The sequence below is a fragment of the Oxyura jamaicensis genome, chromosome 23 (assembly GCF_011077185.1).
Source record: "Oxyura jamaicensis isolate SHBP4307 breed ruddy duck chromosome 23, BPBGC_Ojam_1.0, whole genome shotgun sequence".
NCBI classification, from domain to species: domain Eukaryota; kingdom Metazoa; phylum Chordata; class Aves; order Anseriformes; family Anatidae; genus Oxyura; species Oxyura jamaicensis.
In genome coordinates, this window is record NC_048915.1 from 593874 (window position 1) to 611806 (window position 17933).

The following is a 17933-nucleotide window of genomic DNA, read 5'->3' on the forward strand; positions in this document are numbered from 1 at the left end:
GGGGCGGGCGGGGGCCGCCCCTGTGTGCGGGCCGGGCCGGGCCCTCCCGGCCCCACAGCCCCCGCCCGGCGCGCCCCCGGCGGACACCCGCGGGTCGCTCCGCGGACACGCCGCGTGTGTGGGGGGTCCCCACGGGGACCTCGTGTCCTAACCCCGCCGTGGGACGAGCGGGAGAGGTGGCCCCGGGGACATGGTGCTCTCCTTCGCCAGCTGCAGCCTGCTTCGTCCAGGCTGCAGCTGCTTTGTGGCAGCGCTTTAGAGAGGTGTCCCACATGTACCTCACCCTGGGCCAGTGGTGCCCCTGGGTTAGGGGCATCTTATTCCCTCTGACACCCCCAAACTTTCTCCCTGGGCCCCCAGATGCCCCCTGGCCCCCTGCCCTGACCAGGCCGTCGCCCTGCATGCAGCCCTGCAGCCACCTTCCAGGTGGGGACACCACAGAGGGGTCCCAGCGCCCCAAACCTCCCCGACGTGGCCCCCAGCCAGAGGGGCACCTCATGCCACCGCTGTACTCAGCACAGAGAGCACAGCATACAGTACGGAACGTACGCAGTACCTCCATGGCAGCCTCCATGGCTTGCAGACAGACCCTTGTGCAAGCCAACCCCAAACAGGTGGACCTGCCCTGTCCTGCGGTGCAACCAGAGCCTACACACAGGACCCCAAAACATCCCCTAGCATCCCTTAGCTAGAGAACACCCAGTCTGACACACGGCTACTCTACGGGCCACCTTTGTCCCCCTTCCCCCTGTGCACCAACACAGCCACAGCCACCTCCACCCACAGCAGAGCCCCCCATCCGCCCAGCCCTGCCTCTGCCCTGTCTCCGGGTCTCCGTGCCCCGCAGGGCGGGCAGGCAGCACAACCCCCGTGCAGCCAGAAGGCAGCAGCACACGGTGGTCCCGGAGCCAGGTTCCCAGCTGAGGGTGCCATTTCCCCCTTGTTCTGCACAAATGTTCTGGCTGCTGGACTGGCCCTGCTGAGGACCCTGCTTCCATTGCAAGATACTGCAGCTGAACAAAGCCATTCATCTTAATCAGCACCTAGATCACGCTGCAGCTAGTTACAGAGCACGACCTCCACCTTGCTCCAGTGCAGTGTCAGCAACCTGCTCCTCACCCATGCACTGCTCCTGGCAGCACCAAAGGCTTCCTGCTAGTAGCTTTGTCCCCTGCAGTGAGGGGAAGATGAAGCCATTTACCGCTTGCTGTCAAATCTGTGATGCTCTTTGTCCTGGAAGTCATGCTAATGCTGAGCAGAGAGGAACCCAGTAAAAAGCCATGGGCTCTTCACACCGCTGCCCCCGGGGGCACCCTTGCAGGAAGGTGTGAACCGTCTGGGCCCACTCGTGCTCTTCTCTTCTCCTTTGGGACAGCTAATGCCGCTCCCTGCATTGCGGTGAAGGCTGCAGGCAGCACTGGATGGCTGACCTCCATCTGCTGGAGGCAAGACACAACACAGCGGAGGTGCCAATGCTGTCCTGCCTCAAATGCTGGCTCGGTCCAGCCTCTGCAAGGTTTAGGATCCTGCCCAAGGCCGAAAGAGCTTCTGGCTGGCCAGTAGCTATCTCCAGGGGTCCAGCAACTAGTCCACAGCTCTTCTATCCCCTTCTCAGAGTAAAAAAAAAAAGAAAAAAAAAGTTAGTATTCCCATAACAAAATACAACCTGTATTTGCCTGCTTCTCCCCCCCCAAAAAAAAAAAAAAAGAAAAGGCAAATAAGGATATACACTTCTGCAAGCAGGGCAGGATTTCTAAGGTCGGGGGAGAAAACTCTTCTCGAGGGAGTTGTTCCAGAACTGAGTTATGGCAGTACAGCACAGAGAGATGCTCCCTTCCACATCGGGCTTCACGGTGCTCCCTGTCAACATGGCATCCGAGCACCTTCCGTATAACATCAGAAGTATCAGTGCTCCTCATGGGTTTCATCAGCTCTGGTATTTCCTCATTTCCACAATAATCAGGATTTCATGAATGGAATAAATGCTCAAGAGCTAAGGGCTGCAAGATGGAGACAGGAGAGAAATTTCCCCATTGACTTTAATTTGGAGTTAGCAGCAGCAGAGTTCTGAAGGATTTACATATGACATCCATATGAGCACCACAGGAATTCAGTTTGATTAATATTACAATGGAAATGAGCTGCAGAAATGGTTTGCCATTTATTATGAAGTATTGCCAAAAAAGCTCCAGCACATTTGCAGTCTGCTTTGGGCCAGCTCCTGGAGGCTGCCGGCACCACCGACGACTGTGGATGGGCACTGGTGTCCGAGTGCCTGTGGTGCTGGACTCGCTGGTGGCAGCAGCTTCTGAAAGAGAGGATGTATGTTAATAGAGCACAATAAAGAAGAAATACATCAGCTGTCTGCGCTTCTCCCCTCTCTTCCTCCCTCGTTAGTGCCTCTCAGCTCTCTGGGACCAACTTTCCTACCAGGCTGGTTCCACTCTGCTGGCCTTGGGCCTGGCACGGATGATAAAAATATAGACCAGATTCTGCTAGAAAAAAAAGCTTGGTGTCTCTTGGTTCATGACCTTATTTTCCGGAATCTGATATTTAATAAAAAGAATACAGGGCACAGGGAAGGAAATCTAAGGAAACCTGTGCAGCGCCATCCTGGCTCTCCCGATTCATTTCTCGACCTGACAGCTCCCTCCGGGAGGGGAGGAGATCCCCCAGGCCTCGGCCGGGCAGGAGGAGAGCTTATTTACAGAGCTGCAGGCAGCAGCAGGTCACCCTGCAGCACCTCCTGTGCGTCCTCCTTCCCCAGGCAGGCTCATACTGAGAGCAGCCATTGAATTTCACTAGGGTTATTTTTTCCCAAAAGGGTCCAGGTTTGCTCTGAGGGCATCACGGGACAAAGAATCATCTTTGCGATCACAAGGAAATTCTTCTGGTGCTGTGTAAGTACCCAGCGTCCTGTCCAGGCGTCTGCGGGCAGCTCTGCCTCTCCGTGCCAGATTACAGACTGGCCTTTACAAGAAGGCTGCATGCTGCAAACCCACCCCTTTTGATCTCCTTCTGAGGCAAGCAGTGAATTTCCTCATTATGGCACATTTCTCTTTCTCCCATTTCTGATGGCTCCTTTCCTTCCTTGCCCACAGCCTTTACAAAAGGAGGACACCGAGCCTGGGTGCCCAGGTCGGTGTCACTGCGCCACGCTCGGGGCTCACACCTCCTCTTCTCACCCGCTCCTCGTGGGTGCAGTGCCCACACCTTGCACCCGTGCTTGGGGCTTGCCTGGCTTGTACCTGTCGTCACCGTGACATCCAGCTAGCCAGCCTGTAATTATTTGATTTCCTGCTTTTGCAGTGGCTCCGCACCTTCTGATCTCAGCAGTAGGTCAGAAGCCCTCTGTGTACCTCCCTCACCTCGTGGGGGGTTATTCTCTTTGGGCTCTCCAGGACTAAGGGTAAAAATACGTCTGTTCTGAGTGGATGTTGTTTAAACCTCTCGGCTAATAGCAGGCTTGCAAGTACCTCACCAGCCTTTCATATTACAAGAAAAAAAAAGATCCAGTTTCTGCATAAGCAGAACTTTGAAAGTTATTGAACGCCTGGTTTATTACCTCTGGTAATAAATCTTGCATCTATTAAGAGACTCACATGGGTTTGAATTCCCTTGTCCTGGCCTTATTTTAAACACTTCCTACTGTTGCCCTTTAATCCCACCAGCCACAAACACTCCGCTTAACACCCTGCTTGCACCCTTCACAAATTACTGCACGGCTTAACCCAAGCCAGCCCCTCACCCCCCCACGGGGACTCGCGCATCGCCTTCATCCCCCCGCAGACACCAGGGCTGTGCCGGGACGCACCCAGCTGGGGGCCGTGCTTGGCGGGGCAGAGCCGGGAGGAAGGCAGGGCAGTGCCCCGCACTGCCTGGGTGCTCGGCCGCGCGCTGCGGGGTGGCCTCAAGCACCGAAAGAATAATTAACTCCCCCCACCCAGTTCTGAAAACCATTGTTTGAGGTATTGAATTACTAGGGAAACTTTTAATTTTTAATCCTCATGTCGCATGTTCTCCCATTTTTTCCTTGCTGTCATTTTCCCCCAAGCAATGCTTGCTTTGCTTTTCAAGTTGTCGTGGAAAATTTCAAGCAAAAGATTTTTCTTTTCAGAACCGTAACTATCTATGGGAATGAGAAAACAGTTCAGGTTGTTGATTCAATTTAATTCATATTTTCTTTATCTGCTCTTCATATTTATGGTATGCCTTAAATTTAGGGCCATCTTGCACTCATTTAACCTGGAGAGGATGTTTAGATTACATGTCGGGAAGAATTTCTTCATGGAGTGGGTAGGGTAGGCATTGGAACAGGCTGCTCAGGGCAGTGGCAGTCGCCATCCCTGGAGGTATTGAAGAGAAGCGTGGATGTGGTGCTTAGGGACGTGGCTTCGTGCTGGACTCAGTAGTCTTAGGTGATGGTTGGACTCGATATTATTCGCCTTTTCCAACTGAAATGGTTCTATGATGTTATGACTTCGTAATTTTGTGTGTTTTTTTTTTTTTTTTTTTTTTTTTTTTTGCCATTACTGCTATTTGACACATGCCTATCGATTTCAGATCATCCATTTGCTGTTATTTATTTATTTATTTATTATTTCCCCACTTTTCCCATGGGACAGGACAGGATTCCTGCTGTTGCTCTTGCTCCCAGGGATGCGACCACTCTGAGTATCTCAGGAAAGTCCCTCCAGGAAGCCCCCATCTCCGTTCGGTTTTTCTGACCAGGTTTTTCCTCCCCCGGCACCCAGCCAGTAGTTTGCTACTCCTCCAGAGCCGTGAGCCCCAGCGGCGCTGGCTGGGGTCACCCCCCCGTGCCTTTAGCTCCGGCCAGGGAATGGCGACAGCCGCCCGCCGGTAACCAGCAGCCCCGTCCAGTTCTGAGCACGGCATTTGTGTCGGTGCCTTCCTGCTCCCCGCACAGTAGTGTTCCCTTCAGAATACAGGACTTTGTTCATTATTTCTCATTAAGTTAAAGAATACAGGACCAACAAACTCTGCAGTGGCTGAAGGTTTTGTGCGCCTTTTTGGGAAGCTTTTCTTGGCAAATCTGGCAGCGTTCATCCATGCCCTGCCCCAGCCCCGCCGGGGGTCCTTGGAGACGCCGCCACTGCGCACTGAGCGGGGCGCACGGTGTCTGATAGCGCTGAATATTTTCGAATCGACATGCTGGAAAGCCTCAGCCCGGGGCTCTCAGGGGAATTGGCTGGGAAGCTGGCTGAGTCACGAACGGTGAGATTTAGCAAGTCTCGAAAACTTGGAGATTCCCAAGGGACGGGGGGATTACAAAATCATCGTGATGGTTTGAGAAAGGAAAGCCATGAACCCAGATCAAACAGTGGGAAGAATAATTTGAGTTTCTATGGCTGAGTGTTGGCTAAACACTGTAATTAATGGCTTTTGGCATGGAAAGTCAGCCTTGCTAGACAAACTCCTAGTCTTTGCTGTGAGAGACTGGGGCTGGTCAAAGCATCCGTGCTGGTCCCGGCCAGGCCCATGCAGTTTTCAGCAGGAGCTTTGGCAGCACCGTGCAGATTGGCAGAGTACAGGTCAATGTGAAACAGTCCTACCAAGAAAATCAGTAAATGTTTCGAACTGGCAATGTAAGTGAGGGATAACAGGCTATGTTAGCTGTCTCTGGCTTCGTGACGGGTCTCCTCACCATCACCAGCTCCTTGAGATGAAGGGCGATGCTGCTCCTGCTGGACTGGAAACTCTAAGCAAAGAGCAATGCAGTCATTTTGTTAAAGACGTAGATGTCAACCACAAAATCTACAGTAATATCTGCAGATGACACTAGGACCAAGCAGGACAGGTCACTGCTACCAAACGATCAGGTCTGTTGGTTTAACCAGTCACAGCCCAGCCGCTGTGTTTGGAGAGGCATCCGCAGGACCACAGCTGGGAGCCAGGAGCACGTGCTGCTCAGAGCAGGAGATCCTGTCTCACAAAGCATCATTCAGAGCGGCTTGAGAGTCGTTGTGTGCGTCCACGTGATGTTGGATGTATGAAAGGGGAGTAGCAAGAAGTCAGGAGTGACCTAGATCCTTCACACCGCATCGGAAAAGCTATTACAGGAACACCGCAGCAGCTCTGCTGTCAGCCTCTGACGAAGCCTGCAGGAGCACAAAAAAGGGTTGGAAGAAATCTACAAAAGTCTTCCAGGGGCTGAAAAGCATCCTTCTGACTCAAGGTCAAGCAGCTCTTCACACGACACAGCAAGCTGAAGGATCTTCACCGCGAGGTGCCCCTCTCGCTGGCGAGCAGCTGGCTGGTGCGGGGCGCGGCGGGGGCTGCGATAGGAGCAGGGTGATGCAGAGCAGAAAGAGCCGCCGGTGCCCAGGGCGGCCTGGCCAGGGCCAGGAGCCAGGCATCTCCCTGCGGCAATGGTCCGAGTGACGTCTGGGGGCTTACTGCTTCATTGCTGACCCTGGTGGAACGGGAAAATTCTTGCACTGTAGCAGCAATTGTATTTGAGCACCTTGCTCTGAGCTTCTGCTTTTATCTGCAGAAGACCTCTCATGCCAGGGGCTGCTGGTTCGGCGCTGCCCAGCGAGAGCCCTGGTGCTGGCACACATTGGCCCAGCAGGAGCAGGAGGCTGCCCCGGGGCCCTGGGTGCCTTTTAAGACCAGCTCCCTCATTAGGCTGTGTAATTACAGCATCCTACTGCTTCTGTGAGCGTGCGACCCGCAGGCCATGCGTACAGCTGCGTAATGTCATCTGATCTAACTCACAGAGCCCGGGCACGATGCCCTCGGGTTTGGGGAGGGAGTGCCAGGCTGCACCCCGTGTCCCAGGGGCAGCCGAGGGCTGCGTGATGCGAGGGGTGCTTCGAGGCATCCGAGGTCCTCCCCCAGCTCTGTGATTATCCGGAGCTCCTCTGAGCCTTTGAGAAATGCAGCCAAAGACCTTCCCCCTCAGCAGGAACTGGCTTTCCGGAGCTCACGGGGAGCTGGGCATGCTAATTTACCTCTCCCAGAAAGTTAATTGAATTGCAGATATGCACTGATGCTAGAGGATTCCGGAAATAAGATAGAAAAGGGTTTCCTGGCACTGTGCAAGGATTTGCTTTGTTAACATTTCGCAGGGAACCAGCTATAGCTCAGACATACCTGCCAGCGGCTTCACTGCTTATTGCCGTGTCACCAACCCTGCAGCAGGTGCGGGAGCTGCGGGGTGCGAGCACGAAGCCTTGCAGCCTGTGCTGGCCTGCAGGAGGAAGGAGGGCAGTGCCTGCACCTTGAGCTCCTGCTCTTGCTCTCCAATTATTTGGCAAAATAAGCCAAATGGAGAGGACGTGAGGGTGCCCTGGTGTGAAGGAAGCACAACCCCACCAGTGTGTGGCAGCTCAGGGCAGGGAAGGTCCCTGCTGGTGGGTGCAGAGCTGGGGATTTGGGCAGATCCCTGCTGCCCTTCCCATCAGTCCCACCAGGTGCCAAGGCTCTCCGGATCCACTCCAGGCTCTGAGCAGTGCTGTTGCTTCTTGATTTGCATGTTTTATGGCAGAAAGGCTGGTTGGGACACCCAGAACGGACACCTGTGTGTAAACGCCCCTGCTTCTGCAGCCCATGCTAACAGCAATCTCCACGCACTGCCTCTCGAGGGCAGGCTGGCCATCAGGGCACGTTCCCAAGGGCTTTTGGCGCTGCCAGAGCCTGCTTTGCACCACAGCCCTGCCCTCGAGAGCTCCTGCTGCTCCTGCGTGGGACTGGGTGAGGGGCCTGATCCTTCCTCTGGCCAGCCCTGGGGGCCTCGTCCCCTGCGGTGCTCACCCTCACGGTGAGAGCTCTCCAAGTTGCACACACTTGATCATGGCACAAATTATTTGTGACCATTGTTGGAAAGTGTGGGTCATGGGAGAAGAGCAAACGGCCTCTCCTCCCCAGTGCAGGCATTTTTACAGCCAGCTGAAACCACAAGAAACATGGACAGGAATTCAGGCTGTTGGAGGTGGAAAGAGAAACAGCTTCCAAGAGCTGATACAAAAAAAAAAAAAAGGGAAAAAAAAAAAAAAAAAAAGCTTGCAATGTCTGTTCTTTCAAAACCAAAAGAAGGACTAACTGCCATGCCAGCTCTGTCTGTATTACTCACCTCAGGGCGGCGGGACAGGGCAGGAGGAAGACGGACAGACAGACAGACAGACTGACCTCTGCCACGTGCGGCAGGGACCCGGGGTGAGCACCCACAGCGTGCCTTGGCTGCCCGGGAGGGGAGGGCTGCAGCCAGCCCCGGCTCTGCAAACCTCGTTGGAGATCATGGAAAGCTTTCTCTGAACTGGAGCAGCAGAACCTGAGCTGGCTCAGGCTCCATCCTCACCTTCGAGCACCGTTGGGGTTAAATCTGCACCCTGCTGGCCCTGAGCCGGAGGGCACCTCTATGCTCAGAGGAGTGCCCCCCACCTTCAGGTTAATTGGGTGTAGGAGATTTGTAGGATCTGCTTTATAGCTGCTGCCATCCTGATGCATATTAGTAAACCATCAGCAGTTTAAGAAACTGCTGCAGCAGTTGCCAGCGACCACTGACATCCATTTTTTCGGATGTTCGTAACTGTCTGAAACATCCAGCTGAGATTCCTGTGTGCTGCCTGTGCCAGAGGATGAGCTGGTTTGGAAAAACCAAAGGAAAATTACCATGATACTTCTGAGGCTAGGAGGAGGGAGGTATTATTTCCCCACTGTTTATAAACAACCTTTTGTGCTTTAAACAAAATAAAACAAACAAACAAAAAAATCTCCACAGCCCATGGGGAGATGCTGGAGGTCAGCAGTGATGCCGTCCCCTCTGCAGGGCCATGGCTTGGCATCAGGGCGCTTCGTGGGCTGTGCTGATGGGCTCAGCGTGGGCAGGGGCTTGGTGCTCCCAGCAGCTCTGCTCTGACACCTGGAGTTCCCCCTTCGGGTGGGTGACAGCTGTGAATTCAGAAGGCCCTGTGAAAGCGGGGCCATTGAGGTGGCACGGGGACCTGTGCCTGGGGAAGGTGAGCGCAGTGCCACTGGTGCAGCCAGGATGCTGATGGAAAGCTGGGACCGTGTGGAGATGGTCCCTGAGAGGGAGCATGGCCGCAGGGCTGCAAGCCCCGAATGGCGCAGAGCTGCACCGGCCGTGCTGGAGATGTGCTTCGAAGATGTGCTGCAATTACAGCCTGGAGAACTGTGATTTCCTGATGGGCAAAAAAGGTTCCTCTCTCGATTGGTTTCCTGAAATACGAGAGCGGCTCAGGCAGCGTTTGGGGCTCTCCGGCTCCTGCCAAGCTGCTGAAACTCCTGGCAGCGACCTGCGGGATGCTCTGCCTGCCTCCAGCTCCACCGCGCCGGTGCTGGGAGCCTGGGCTCCTCCACTGCACAGCGCTTGCCAGGCCGGCAGATGGGCACCCGTGGCTTCCAGGCTCGCTGCGTCCTCAGCAGCTTGCCACGCGGGCTGCTGCGGAGCGGGGACTGCCAAGCTCTGCAGCTCGCCAGCCGCACGGCCGGGCTGGCAGGAACCGCCTGCCCCTCGCCGCCCACCTGCCAGGCTCTCGTGCCCACTCCCTGGGGCGCCCTGGCCCAACGCCGCGGTGCCCTGGAGGGGCGCTCAGCAGCTGGGACCACCAGGACCCCCACGCCTGTCTGGAGGGCGGCTGCACAGCAGGAGGACAGCGAGTGCTGGGAGCCCCATTGGGGAAATCCCATCTCTGGCACCCAGCGCTTGGCGGCTCCCGGCTTTGCCCCTGTGGCTCCCCGTGCCACTGAGGCAGGGCTGCTGCTGTCCTCTTCCAGTGCTGGAGCCCCCCGCGGAGGGAGTACAGGGAGGGGGCTCGGGAGGCTCTGGGGCTCTGCACCAAGTTCCTGAGGGATGTCCTGGCTCCCCCAGAGCTCGCCCATCACCGTGGTGCCAGGCCAGGAGCACGGCCCCTGTGCTCATCCTCTGGTTGTAGGAGGGTGCTCCACGCTCCCCTGCCCGCCGTTCCTCTGGGCTCCAGCAGCAGGGACAGGCCTGGTCTGGGGCTGCTCGGGGAGATTAATGGGTCTCTTTCCACACACACCCTCAGCCCCGAAAGCACAGGGGCCGAAAGTCTGCCAGGCAATTACATCCAGGAACATAAGCAAGTTATTGAAAAGCCTTGCTGGCAGAAACATCAGGATCTAATTTCAGCGTGAGTGAAAATATTATTCTCCAGTGTGAGGGGAGAAGTGATGAAAGAACAAGAGGCTGTTTGAGATGAGCTGGGAACACCAAGTTACACCAGGACAAAGGTTGAGCAGCGATTTCCCAAAGCCCAAACTTCCTGCAAAAAAAGTTTCGGTTGTGATTAAACCATGTCCAGGAGCTTCCCTCTGGTCCAGGGTATGATTTGTGGTCCCAAGAAACTGCAGAGGGCCTTAGCCAAGGTTGGGACAGGCGCTGGTTGTGTCTGGCAGCTTGCAGGGGCTGAGGGGCTGGCCGTGGCTTTGGGTAGGCGCTGTGGGTATGGCCTCATCTGCTGGAGGTTCAGGAGGGAGAGCGGTGTGGGCGTCCTGCCCTGAGGAGGGCACAGCCCTGCCTTCATCCACTGCGGGGCGACCGGGGGCTTCTTGTCCCCCCCCGTGCCCGTACACCAGCCCCTGCAGGCGCGTGGCTGCCATCCCCGTCTGGGCTGTGCGGCACACGTTGCGTCCTGGCACACGGCGGGCCCCTTCCCGCTGATCCTCTCTGGCAGCCGCCGGTACAATGCCGCCTTTCAAAGCCCCGTGCCCAGGAGAGCGGGGAAGATCACACGCGTGGCGGGGAAAGGCTGGGGGTGCGCAGAAGGACGTTTGTCTCCCTGAGCTAGGCTTTGGTTGCTCACGAGCTGCCTGCCTTTCATGTGCTTTCAAAGGCAGCACTGATGTCTGGAGACGCAGCTCTTTCAAATTACAGAACTTCCCTGCCTGCCTGCACTGTGCTGAGAGCTGCAACGCCGGGCAGAGCTGCAGGGGGAGAGGCGCTCACACGGGCGCACACGCCACGGCCAGCCACGCACGCGCAGGCGGGCGCTCGGTGACACAAGCACGCACACCCCGCGGCTCTGGGCAGCGGCTGGAGCCAGAGGTCTCCAGAGGTTGCTTCCAGCATCAGCCTTTCTGTGGTTCTGCTGGCGGTTTGTGATTTGTAAGAACTGTATGGAGAGGGAGCTAAACTGGCAACGCACAGAGCTCAGCTCGGGCTCTTGTTGCGGTGTCAGCCTGTGTGGGGACGTGGTGTGGTGGGCTGAGCCTTCCCTGAGGCTGCCCTGGGCAGGACCCATGGTGCTGGCGTGGGGCTGTGCGGGCAGTGCCAGCCCCGCTGTCCTACAGGGTCCAAGTGTGGGGAAAGAGGGGAGCGAGTGTGGCTCACGGCACTTCTCCGTGCCCAGCACGTGGGACATCTACACCAAGATGTCCCCGGCACCTTGCATACGGTGTGCATGGTGCTGCTGGCGTGCAGAGCTGCAGTTCCTGCTCCTGAGCCAAGAGCAGGGGAGGTGAATATCCCAGGGATGTCCTGGGGATAATCCAAGCCTTTGCAGCCATCCTATTCTCCTGCCCCCCAGCTGCTGCCCACCAGCCCTCCCCCACCCCCCCCCGTGCCATGAGTGAGCTGGGGGCTGAGCTTGGCTCTCACGGAGCAGCCACCAGAGGCAGCCAGGCTCTCCCTGCCTGGACCCGGTGCCTGTGCCATGGAGGATGCACGGGCAGGATGCAGCCGGTGCCAGCCCGGAATGGCCGAGGCCGGCAGGGCTGCTCTCCCCACCCCACTGCTCTGGGTCCGTGGGGCAGCAGCTGGGGGAGGCCAGGTGTGGGCATAGGACCCCTCCTCCCTCTCCCCCCTCCCCAGCAGGTCACACATCACAGGAGACAGCGCGGGGTGAAAGCAGCACGTAGCGGGAGGATCGTCCTTGGGCTGGGGTGCAGGGAAGAGACAGGCAAGTGCCCAAGCACCCAGGGGGATCCGCAGCCCCGGGGGCCAACCCCCTCCCCAGGGCTCGTTCGTGCCCCAGGAACGTGGCTGGGCCCGAGGGGGGGGGGGGCCCCGCAGGGTGCGGGGGGCCCCCCGCCCCCCCGGCCGGGGGGGGGGGGGGGGGGGGGGGGCCGGGGGGGGGACAGGGCGGAACCGCGCCCCGGCCCCGGCTCCCCCCGAGCCCCCCCGGCCCCCCCAGCTCCGGAGGTGCGGAACGGCCCCGTTTCCGTGGCAACCGAGCGGCTCCGCCGGCGGCGGCGTCCCCAGCAGAGGGCAGTGGGCGCTCGTGGATGCGCCGCGGCCGGGGGGCGGCGGGGCTCGGCCGGGGGGGCTCGGCCGGGGGGGGGCTCAGCTGGGGATGCTCAGCAGGGGGGGACAGCCCTGACCTTCCTTCCTTTCATCCCACCCGCAGTGAGACCCAGACCTGCGAACCTGCGACCCAGACCTGCCCTAAAGCCCCCTTCAGGGCGCTGAAGCAGTTATTTCAGCCGAAACTGGCTCGGCCCGAGCCTGGAGGGCCCCTCTGCCCGGGGTGCTCGTTCCTGCTGGCTGTGCTCCCAAGGTGCTGCTCGGGCCGTTGGAGCAGGGCCGGTTCCTCCCGTGGTGGGGCAAAGCCCCCCCCGTCTCCCCTAACACCTCTCCAGCCCCGTCCGCCTTGGCACTGAAGCCATCTGAGCTGGTGCCAAATGCACATCACCACCATCAGTCACATCGCTAAGACAAGCCCTCTATTTACATAATTTATAGCATTGAACGTGCACCGCGGCCCACACACTGCACCGCAGGGGCTTTCTGTCCCCTCAGCAGCAACTCCTCAGCTTGGCGGGGCCTCATCTGGCTCTCCCCTGGGTGACCCATCCTCTCCAAAGGATCACCAGAGGGATCCCCCACCCTGGGTGCTACAAGGCTGGCCGATGCGTGGGGGATCCCCCTGCTCCCAGGGAGGCCTGCTTTGCTCTAACAGCAGAATGGCCAGGAGCCTTTCCTGCTTTTGGTCCTGAGCCTTTATACAACGCTGTGCTCAAACTCTCTACCCCTGCCTGCTTTGTCAGGACTGGCTGCACCACCTCCAGTCCCATCGGCTCCCAGTGCCGATGTCCTGGGATGGTGACATGTCTGGGGGCACGGGGGAAGCTGGGGCATCTCTGCAGCACCTTGTTGTCCATGGACACGGTCTACCTGAATGGGGAAATTTGGTGATGGGTGTTTGATCCAGATCCTGTGTGTATTTGCAAGAGTCAGAGGGAAAGTGTGTACAGATTTCAGTCCTCATTTGAATGCAGATCAGCGCCCCAGCATTCCCAGGCTGAGAAGGAGTTTTCCCCGGTCCCTTGCATGGCTCTGTAGCCTCAGGCACACAAGCACAACAAGAAACATCTGTCCTTCTTTCATGCAATCAGTTTCAATCACTAATAATTATCTCTCCTCTTCCTTTTTCCTCCTCTGCTGGCTGCTGTCCTAGTGCAGCGTGGCACTGCTGGAGACCAGGTATCCACCTGCTCCGTGCCAGGGCTCACGCAGCGCGGGCAGACCGTGCCCTGCTCCCTTCTCTGGCCAGGCTTGGCCAGGGCTCTGCCTCGCTTGCCAGACTCTGCAGTCCTGGGGATTTTGCTGAAAACCCCAGCTCTTGGAGGTGATGGGAGGATCTCAGCTTTCCTTGCTGGATGAAGGCAGTGTTCTGATTCTTTAATGGGGAAGAAAGCTGTGAATACACACAAGCAAAGCAAAGGCACCAACATCTTTCTTATCCTTTCATAAGGCAATTTCCTGGTTTTGGGGGGCCTGGCCAGGGTAATGCATCTCTTAGAGCCATCATTCACCTTCTCCCCTGGAGCAGGCAGGGAAGTGAGGATGGTTTCTTAACATTGCAAGAAAACACAACCCTGAAACACTTCATCCTTGCTGCTGGAGGGTTTGGGGTGAACGCCCAGCTGGCAGGGTCCCCCTGTTGCTTAGGGACAAATTTGGGTGTCAGCAGACTGCAGGGAGCGAGCAGGGCTGGGGCTGGTGTCCAGGGAGCAGCGGCTCCAGTCCTGCAGCCGGGCTCCAGCCACGCGGGGCTGGAGGTGCAGCAGGGTGCTGCTGGCGAGGCAAGGCAGCGGGCTGGATCTGGGCTTGTTTTAAACACTGGCAACTGGTGAGCTCCTGGCGCTGAATACCTGTGAAGATGAGACATATATATATTTACACATCTGTCATTAACCTAAAAATAAAATCAAGTGACAGATTACCTGCTGTGGGTTTTCATGGAAATTCAGGGGTCTGAGTCCTTGCAGGGAATAAAAAAGGACTGATCAGCCCTGCAGGTCTCCAGGGAGCTGCTCCATGCCCAGCCAGCGCAGCACGGGGTGATGCTGCGAAATGGGCATGGTGGAAGAAGCCATGAGGATGCCCGGTCCGTCCTTGGGCACTCAGCACTGAGAGCAGGACAGGGGCAGCACGCAGGTCTCTCACAACAGCTTTTGGAGCAGTTTTCCTGCTGCTTATGGGGGGAGCCCTGAGGATCCCTGTCCTCAGCACCTCCTCTTCTCCTGCAAATGGCTTTATACCCCACAGGGCTTCCCACAAAAGAGGCAAGGGTCCCCCATTTTATGGGCTTCTGGGCCATGTAGGCTGACTTCCCACCACCTAAGTGGCCACAAGATGTCCTGGCAGCACAGCTCCCCAGGACCTTCTCATGGTGGCAGGTGGTGAGATTTCAGCTTTTCTTTTCCATCCACCGCCTCACTCCATTTGCAAGATGAGAACAGGCCCTGCCACCTCCCTCCCGCGGTGACCCTTCAGGGGCTGTCATCCTCCGCAGGAGGGAGGCTGCCAGGGAGAAGGGGGCTTACCCCCAGCCCCTTTTCAGAGCTGTTCTCTGCCGGAGTGCACGGTGGTGTGCGGTCTTCCTTGAGCAGGTGGATCAGTGGCCACCCCTGAAATCATCACTTTTGGTCATTAGATTGGAGCATCTTGTCCGCTGCAGGGAGGGGACGTGGCAGGGAGGCCCCCCCGTGTGCTCTGAGCTCCTTGGGGGCAGCGTTTGCCCAAGCACTTCCAGCACCATGCTGTATGCACGACGTCTGGGCGTCCCTCTGTGTCCATCGGCTGGAGATGACCACTGGCACTGCTGCGGACCTTGCTCCTCCTAATCAGGGAGCTTCATCTCTCACTGGAAATGACGAGACGAGCAGATCGTGAGCTGCAGTGGTGGCTGAAGGTGAAAGCTGCACAGAGACGTGGGGATCTCTGCCTCGTTCACCTACTGCAGGCTTTTATATCTGCAATTTTGCACTGACATCCTGAGGGGAGGCCCCTGAATCACACAGCAGCCCTGCCCACCCCCCGAGATGACCCCCACCCTACTGCTGTGGTGGTGGCCATGAGCCCTGCTGCAGTGGCTCTGGCTACATCCTTTGCCCAGGGATGCAGGAGAACAGGCAGGAGCCCACCAGAGCCAGACCTGGTCCCCAGCTCTTCCACCCGTGCCCCTGTCGGGGACCCTCGGGACGCTCAGCCTCACCCCTGGGGCTTGTCCCCACCACCAGCACCCCAAAGTGGAGCCGCAGTGGAAGCCAACCATGCGGGTAGCAGCAAAGGGCTGCCGCAGTGCTGGTGCCTTGTCCTGGTCCTCTGAGACAGCCTGCCTGTCCCTGGAGGTGGCGGGGCCCCTCTGCTGAGACGTCTGACTGCAGGCGTGACTTTAGGGGACGACGATAGGTGGGACGTATCCTGTCCCAGCGTACACGCTGCGAGGGTCCAGATGGAGAGCTCGCGTAGAATATCAGATGCTCCTCACGTCTTTCCAAAGAAACCTTTGAGTCATTTGCTCCGAGGCTGTGTGGGTGTGCGGGTATTTGTGCTCATGCACGTGGGCTTGCACCTGGCTACTTGTGCAGACGGATTCATCCCGTGCCCATGCGTGCACCCCGTGGGCAGACTGGGGAGTGGAAGTGGGCCGGATCCTGCGCAGCCGCGGGGTCGGAGGTGAGGAGGCTCCCGGTGTGGCCACCACGGCTCCGTGCACCGATGCTCCTGGAACAGAGCAGGCTGGCAGAGACAAGATAACGTGCCACGGAGAGCAAAGCCGCTTGGATCACCTCTAAAATGCCTTATGCGATCAGACACTTATCACCTTAAATCCCCAGCTTGTCCTAGGTCACGTACCACAACCGCTCTATTACTAATATCATTAAGATCCCTTCGCTGGCTTCTAAATAATAAGCATAGGCGGGGACACTGTGATTAATGGAGGGCTGATGGATGAAACCCCCTGTCACCATTTAATACCTGTAACAATAGATTCATTAACTAGGATTAGTTTCAGACATAAGCTTTCTATACCCATGGCTATTACTCACTCAGTTCATTAACAGGACAGCATTAGTTCTGGTACCTTTGAGCTAGAATACATCCTGCATACAAATGATGCCCGGCGCTGTAACTTTCAGGAAATGTGAAGACTGTTTATAAAAAGATGGAATCTCTTAATTCAAACCTGTCAGCGAAGACATTTCTGCTCTCATTTTTTTGCACGCTTCATTTCTGAAGGTGAAGGATGGAGGTGATGCGCCAAAATACATGTTCCTGCTGCCCCAGCTCTGCCCTTGGTGGCTGCTCGGGGCTGCAGGGGCAGAGCTCGGTGCCTGCCGAGCTCTCACCACGGCGTGGCACTCTCGTTTCCCAGGAATTAACTCTGGAGAGCGTTACACAGTGGTTATTTCCCCATGCCACAAAAAGTGCTTAAAGGGCCTGGCTAATGAGCTGTCTGTGGGTTGCTGCACACCGAGGGGTGCCACGTCCTGAGGACTGTTCCCACAAAGCGTTCTCCATGCTTTGGCTGCCCTGTGGCAAGGAAAACATTTTTTTATATATTTTTTTAACTGCCTGGTGTGTCTTGCAGCTTATTTTTGCTCATGTCCCCGGAGGCGGGCAGTCGGACACCGCTTGGTGGGGACGTGACGGATGCAGGTGATGGGGGGCAGAGCATCGTGCAACCAGGTGGCTACAGGAGGTGGCTGCAGGAGGCCGAGGTGGCGCTGGGTGAGAGGGAGGTGCTGGCACCTAGCAGGCCAGCGTGGGACACACGGGGATGCGTCTGCTGTCCCCACAGACTGTCACGCAGGGAACGCTCCCTCTGTAATTGCTGGGCGTTTGCTTAGCTTGGGATCTTGCAGTGGGGACAGAGCTGTGGTGGGCATTAGGAGGAAGGAGAACTCTCATCTTGCTTAGCAGAAGAGCCAAGCTGGAGGGGTATTTGCCATTAGTTTTCCAGAGGCCCTCCTGTGCCTCCTGCACCCCAGGGATGGTGTTTGAGAAGGGGACGGATTCAACAGTGCAGCCCAGCACTCGCAGTTGCACAGGCTGGGCGGTGAGTCCCATGGCTTTGGGTGGTTGCAGGGTCAGGGCTGGAGACCCTAAAAGAGCGACTCAGACGTTTTCCAAATGGTAGCCGGCACAAGCACGCTCCTTCTGGAGGAGTACCAATGCCCAGGGAGGGGGACGTTGCCTCAGCCGCCCCTCTCTGCGCGTCTCCCAGCGCTCGGAGGAGCTGCGAGAGCTCCCACCGCCGTTTGGGGCTTGGCTGCTCTGCTCCACGAAGCCAGGCTGCAGACGGGATACTCCCCTTGTCAGAAGAGCCATGGAAAAATGTACGTGTATCCAAAAATATTTGAGAGCTGAAGTCAATCTGCAGGATTTTAGTCTACTGTGGAAAGTGCCTTCTCAGTTTATCATAATAAGTGTGATAAGTTCATTGTTACAGAAAATGCACAATATGTTTGGCCCAAAAAGCAAAATAAGGCTTTTGAGGATGCAAAAGCAAAGCTGAGGTCTTGCATTTTGATATGTTTCAGTCTCAGCCTCCTCCCTATTAGTATGCAGTGCCAAGCCAGGGGGGTAGGAGCTGCGATTTTGCACATATGGAAAGATAGGGAAGATAACCCATTTCCTCCAAGAACATCAACACGGGCTGGAAGAAATCACTTTGGGGTTGAGTGAGAGCAACTGGGGA